Source organism: Erpetoichthys calabaricus, chromosome 2 (genome assembly GCF_900747795.2).
Source record: "Erpetoichthys calabaricus chromosome 2, fErpCal1.3, whole genome shotgun sequence".
Classification (NCBI taxonomy): domain Eukaryota; kingdom Metazoa; phylum Chordata; class Cladistia; order Polypteriformes; family Polypteridae; genus Erpetoichthys; species Erpetoichthys calabaricus.
Genome location: NC_041395.2, coordinates 259,212,147 through 259,219,672, shown reverse-complemented (window position 1 = coordinate 259,219,672; position 7,526 = coordinate 259,212,147).

Sequence of the window (7,526 nt, the reverse complement as noted above, 5' to 3'; positions counted from 1 at the left end):
TAATTGGAGAGTCACTACAACTGGTGTCAAATTCTTTGTATGCGTGCATACTTGGCCAATAAATCTGATTCTGAAATAATAGTGTAGCGCACTAGGTGGTTAACACCCGTCTGAGGAGGACAGATCTACCTGAAGAAGCTAGCTTAAAACCAGCCCTAGGTGTGTGTTCACCAGCAAGCCTCACAGGGCTGGTGGATAGTGAGCGCATGAGTTGCCTCTGAGGCAGAGAGGAGCAGACAAAGGGGCAAAGCATCTTAATGATGCCACCAAAGTGCTCACTAAGAGCTGTGTGTGTGAATGCTGATCTTGAAGCTTCTTTTTTACCGGCTTCTATAGTAGTCCTCCTCTTCAGACAGTTGAGCACATGCATGAGATATAATGTTTTTGTAGTTAGTAAGATAGTGGTGCACCTTGGGATGATTTTGGTTACAAAAAGTGTGCCACTACAGAAAAAAAAGGTTGGGAAACACTGATCTAGGCAATAGTATAAAGCTACATTTTGTAGCAATTTTGTCAGTTTTAGTGAGATGACTCAATTTAACCAGAAAGTAACAGAAATTTTCAGGCCAGATGGAAAGGAGGGCAAAATTTACATTCAGGTAAAATATAGGTATCCTGATTGTAAAGGTTAGAATAAGATTTAGGTTGGACTTGTCCTGTGGGTGTAGTACAAGATACGTTGTGGGGGAAGTTATGTTTTAAGATGTGGGGGTCTGTGACTCTTACAATGTGAATTTGTGTCCAGGTGAGATAAGCCTGGCAAACTTGCTTAGGTCTGGGCAGACTGGTAGGAATTGTTTTGTGGGTGTGGCAAATGATAAACGGAGAAGCCAGATTCAAGAAAAATTAGAGGACTAGTGATTGTATGATGTGGATTTAAGGAATACAGTAGAAATGGCCAAGGACTGGGTACTCTATTTGTAGAGGAAAAATAAAATTTGGATTGGACTTATGCTATGGATGTGTTATAGGACAGATGGATGTCCATGTAATTGAAAGTATTACGGAGGTGGGGATGCAAACATTATGGTTTGGGTTTTGGCAGAATGGGGAACTGGGCAAGTTGGCAGAGGATTGGGCAATTTAGAGGCAGATGTAATGTAAAATTTGGGTGGAAGGTGCTCCTGTTTCTTTCCACATCTACAGAGCAAGTTATGGGAAGAAAATGGGATTGTGGAGGCCACAGACTGAGGTTTTGGAGCATAACAGAAATGGGAAAGCCAGCATCAGATTGGGCAGCATGTTGGAAAAGGTATAATACATTTTAGCCTAGATTTGTCCGATGGGTCCAGTACTGAACAAGATGTGCATTGACACTATGATGAGGACCACGAGAACATGTGGAATTACCAGATAGATAGATAGATAGATAGATAGATAGATAGATAGATAGATAGATAGATAGATAGATAGATAGATAGATAGGAAAGGCACCAAGGTTATTATAGTTTTGCCTTTTTATATTAGTTTTTATTTCTATATTTTTTTCTGACCTTACTTAGAAATTCAGTTTAGTTTTAGTTTTCCTTCATCGTGTATTTTTAGTTTTTATTTCACAAAGACATTTCTATTTTATTTTTATATCTATTAGTTTCAGTTTTAGTTTTAGTAATTATGGCATGGAACTCCTACGGAGTTTAGTTTTGTGTCACAATCAGACAGAACTGTACACTTAACGGATATGAATTTAATGTTAGTGGAAGGTTACTACACTACATGGTTTACTATCTGGTTTTGTTTTTGTCTGATAAAAACAAGCATAATCAAAACTAGATATTGAATATGAACAATTTTGCACAATTGTATCATTTTTAAAATATTTTCTCATGAAAATCAGGAAGAACAGGGCTCTTAGACTTGAATCAGTGTGCAGACCCCACCTAGCTGTATTAAGGGAAACAAAGAAAAACAAGCATGTAGTGTCAAGGTTAGGGGCAGTGAGACTTGAATAGCCCAACATAAAGGACAGTAAACCCACGATGAGCAGAGCAAGAGGAAATAGGAGTACGGACAGGCATAAAATGACAGAGAACAATATATACATTATCTAAACCTGTTTGTCCAGAGCAGGATCGCAGGAAACCTGGAGACTACCGCAGCAGGTTTGGATGTAAGGCAGGAAAACTCCCTGGTATGCAATATGTATGATAAGGCTGATGTTAAGAACAAAATTAATATGATATTTCGACTATCTATTTTGAGAGAGAGAGAAAAACATTGAAAAAAGGGAGACAAATATTTTAAAATATAATTCTGCTAATGGATTACTTTCACAATCTCAGGTATTTTGAGTTGTGAATATGAACTAAAAAAGATAAATTAATAAATATAGAATAAATACAAAAACCCATTAGTATGTTTAGTTTTTCATCACTTGGCAGACTTTCTTTGCCTACCTACCTTTGTTTGTATCACTTCATTGTTAAACGATGTTTTTAAAGAAAAAGTGATTGGTCAACAACAATATGCTGATGTTGCATGATGACCTAGTCAGTCTCTCGATCAGTGCCATTTCATTTTCAAAAATCAGGAGTGGTCTCCCCTTGACTTTCTCGTATACTCTGATATGGGGATGGATATTTGAGGAGTAAACTGCAAGATAATGTTTATATTATGTACATTAAAGAACCATCAACAACAAATCAAATAAAATTAATAATATATTGAATAATTATTATAAAAGTAAAGTTGAATAAATTGGACTGTGAAGCTGCATGTATTAAAAAAAAATCGAGTATATGTTCAGGTACAGTACCACTTCCGGGTGATGGATTTGGCCCAAAAGTTAATACAGAGCTACAATTGTGGTGTAACAACCACATGCCGAATTTCATCATCTATCTAGTTGTGTTTTTGAATTATTGTGTTTACACACACAATTCCAAAAAACGGTATTTTTGGACGTTTATAACGTCAAGATTCATCAAAATATCAAGGTCAAATTTTTTCATGATTAATATACTTTCTCTATACTTCGTATATGAGACAGTAAAAACTATTTCTCCTGTGCGAAGTGGCAGGTGAATTGCTGTCATCAAAAAGCAGTCACCTAAGAAATAAACTGAAACGTTACTCACTCGTGATTTTTCTGTCCATATGGTAAAGGTTTTGCTGACCAGCACATTCTGATTTCAACCGTTTGAATTATACCTTGATATACAACAAGTGCAAAGAAAGGCGGCACGTAAATCACTTTCTATTTCACATGTTTTACGCGCCCGCATTCAGCTTGCTCTGTCACCGCAAATGCTGTATGAACAGCTGCCCTCCATCACCAGCCGCCGTTCACTGGATGAAAATGTGCGGGTGGCTCATGGTGGATAACTTTCTGTTTTACAGTTAAAACTTATAAGGGTTAAAGACTAACGGCAAGAAAATTCATTCAAAAATGAAAACAAAAAATATTTTAGTAAATTATTATTTTATTTCAGTTAGTCTTTCCAGCTACTTTAATAGTTTTGTTTAGTTTTAGTTTTTCATTTTGGTTTTGTTAATTATTTTATTTCAGTTTACGAAAATGTTTTTTTATTTATAGTTTCAGTTTTGATTTTAGTTTTCGTTAACTATACTAACCTTGAAAGGCACAACATAATAGATAAGTGCTGCCTCAGTTTGTCCCCCCAAAAACCGTCCCCGCCCAAATTTTTTTCACCAGCCGCCACTAGGTATAACCCTGTTTGACTTCTGCTCAGATGGTAAACAGATCTGGATCCATCCCATTCCACAGGATAGTTGCATTAATGTTATCACAATCTATATAGGATCTTCATGAGGGCTTCTCACCTGGTTTAATCAAAGCTACATATAACTTGCAGCTGCTGTTGGATTTTCAGAGCTGCAAAAACCATGTGGGTACTACTGTGGCTTGGTCAGACACAGCAGCCTATTTAGATAAGGACCTTGGAAGATGATGTCATAGTAGTTCCCACACTCTAGATATACTGTACTAGCTCCCAAGTAGCACAAAAATAAATGCAACAAAAATTGCGTAAAAGTGTGTTTAGGTGCCAAAATACAAAGTACCACAAAAATGAAAAGAGCAAAAGAACGAAAGCTGAACTGACAGAGTCGTGAATTTCAAAAATATTCCACTGTCTCCTTTTATAGAGAAAAAATTGATGCCATAACATTATATGCTGCCACTCATGGTCATATTCACCATGACATGTGGCCACATTCAACAGAAAATAGTGGAACATTGCCAGCCAAACAAAACAACAGAAGAAAATATTTAAAAATTCACAAATCAGTGCTAAACTGCTGACAACTGGTTGACGCAACACATACCCAAGCCATGTTTTGTTTTTTGCTTGTCACCAGAGTGACTTATTTGCTAAGAAATTTGACTTAAAACCACAAAGCTGCCACTTCAATCCTTTCACTCAGCGTGTGACCCTGAGCAAAAAATGTCACTCTGGTAAAAACTTAGTCTAATTTATAGTTTCAAGTTAATGTATCTGGCCTTGCATGCTGTTCAAGAGATTTTAATTAACTTAAAATATTGCTTATTTAATTATATGACAAAGAGTCATTAAGATCACCAGTGTAATAATAAGTATAGTGTTGATTACACACTATTTAGAAAGAAAGAAGGAAATCAATCTTCTGATGAATTTTACATGATATTTTCAAAAGATATAGGCAGCATGATGGCAGAGTGGTGAATGCCACTGCCTCGCTGATACCTCCCTATCTGTGTAGTGTTTGCATGCTGTCACTGAGTCTGCTAGGTTTTTTGTATTATGTTATTTATCTGTAAATTTGTCAGGCGAATGACCATGCTCTGTGGTGGACATGCGTTCTATCCTAAGTTGGTTCCTGCCTTGTGCCGATGCAGCCAGGACTGTGACAAGTCTCAGTAACTCTGATTAACAGGATGCAGCAATTGGATGGATAGATGTATTTAATCCATAGATTTTTTTGATTTGAGATATCCTATCACAAAAATCACCTGAAGGTTTTAACATTATAGAGACATATTTGGAATTTTATTTCAAGCAATATGAACTTAAAGCAGAACTTAATGTATGGCTTTGTGAAACCAGGTTGATCAATTGGTATGGAATGATTTATTCATGTATTAAAGCTTGTAAGTGCTGTAAATTCAGATTGAGACTACTGTAATCTGAAAGAGTTCATAAAGCCACAGAAGACTACCTCCGACTCCTCATAACAATAAGTCAGCAATTACAAACAAAGTAGCTTACCGTCAACTAGACATAGGAATCTGACATCAAAGTACAAAGCGAAAGGTTTTGCAGATAGTGCAGTATTTACACATACTGTATATTTAAGATGGTAAAGTCAGATCATCAGGTGGTGTTCTGTGAGGGCGTAGACTGCATTGGTGTGAGTTTGCTGTTCTGTATTGTTCCCTACAAATACATTGCATTTTGCTTGGAATATAATAGATACAACTTCAACATGTCAAAGTTTGGCTGCTTTTAACAAAGTACTTTGAGTTGTCAGTACTGCAGGAAAGCATTTGACATTCATATAGCAGAACTTCAAATATATGTGAGATTAATACACTATAAAAACTTTTTAATTGGATTTAAATTATGAATTTCATCCACCTATCCATTTTTTAACCTTCTTAATCCAGTTTACAGTCCCAGAAACATTAGGGAGGAACAAGCCATGAACAGGATGCAAGCCCAGGGCACATTCACATACACACCAATAACTGTCTCATTAGCAGGTCACAAATTAACCTAATATGACAATTTTTGGGAAGTTGGAGAACAAAACAGAGTGACAAATTAGAGGATTTTGGTAATCACCTATTATTGATATTTTATGCATCTTAAATGCTCATAAATTAAGTTTTGCCTAGGCTACTGCTTTTAGAAGCCTGTACTAGGTCAGACAATGAAACTTAATATTCATATTTATGTGGCTCATCTTAATACTCCCAACAGTGCTGACTAAGACAAAGCTACCAGAGGGTGCAAACGTTATATCTAGAAAGTTAATTTCTTTGTACTTACGAAAAGCTATAGTCACATTCTATGTGAAAGATGTCATGTGTGTGACCTAAACAATGTCTATGTGTGCCACATTTCACCACGCTGAGACAGATTCCTTGATTAGTACTATACTTGTCTGAACAGTTCAATTAGTTTCAAGTGCCAAATTTTTCACAAAAAAAGATCTATAATCAGTTGGATCCATTATTTCCACATTTCAACTATCCTTAAATGTAATTAAATTTTGTACATTCCTACCCTCACCTATGGTCATGGACTGTGAGTAGTGACCAAAAGAACAGAATCACTCCGCAGGGTGTCTGGGCTTTCCCTTAAAGATAGGGTGAGAAGCTCGATCATCCAGGTGGAGCACAGAGTAGAGCCACTGCTCCTCCGCATCGAGAGGAGTCAGATGAGGTGGCTCGGGCATCTGATCAGGACTCCTCCCTGGTGAAATGTTCTGGGCACATCTAACCGGGAGGAGGCCCCAGGGAAGACCCAAGACACACTGGAGGGACTATCTCTTTCGGTTGGTCTGGGAACACCTTGGGAATCCCAAGTTGGGATTCCCCTAGAAGAGCTAGTAGAAGTGACCAGGGAGAGGGAAGTCTGGGCATCTCTGCTCAATCTGCTGCCCCTGTGACCCGATCTTGGATGAATGGATGGATGAAGTTTAATTTATTAATTGTAAATTATAAAAAATACGTATAAACAAAAATCCTGTGGGACATAAAAACATAATTCAGTCGATATGACTTAGTTTTAGATTGTGTTCTTTAGAGCAGGCAATGATTCAAAAGAATTTAGAAGGCCCATTACCAAGCCATAGGGATCAAACAGTACACAAAAATAGGAACATGTCTGCAATAAAAAGAAAAAAGTGAAAGTAATAAAATGGTAAAGCAAGGTATTAGTATGTACAATTTAAATACTGAAAACAGAACTGTCACACAAAAAAGCCTATGGTTGTCAACATAATGAAGAAATGGAGCATGTGCATTGCAGAGGTCAAGGCTTTACACACTGGCACATAGGAAACCGACTAGATATGTATCTCATTTTGTTAATTTGTCAGACTTGAATTAACAGAATGCAGTGTGCCTTGCTAAGATCTGATACATTGCCATCTGACTGCTGTTTTTGTTTGATTATCTGCCCTCATGGCAGCCCCCTTCATCAAGCCCAAAAACTGGAGGCAAAAGGCAAAAAAAACACGATTGACATCTTTATTGCAAGAAAAATAATATTGGCAAAGTATAATAACTGGGAGAACACAAATAAACAGCTACAAAATCTATAAATGCACTACACCTGACTAAACAGATTTTGAACCCCTTCCAATCAAGTGCAATGGCTTGTCCACTTACCAAACTGGTCCAGTAGCAAAATGCCCTCCTTTTACCTTTCATCTGTTTCCCTCTTTCTGTCTCTGTCGCTTTCTCGGACACTAACCTCTCTCTTACTTCCACCAACTGAGCATTTGTTCCACTCTGTTCCTTACTCTGCACATGTCTCTAGATTGGAGGAAAGCTTTAATCCCCTGGCTAGAGTAATTTC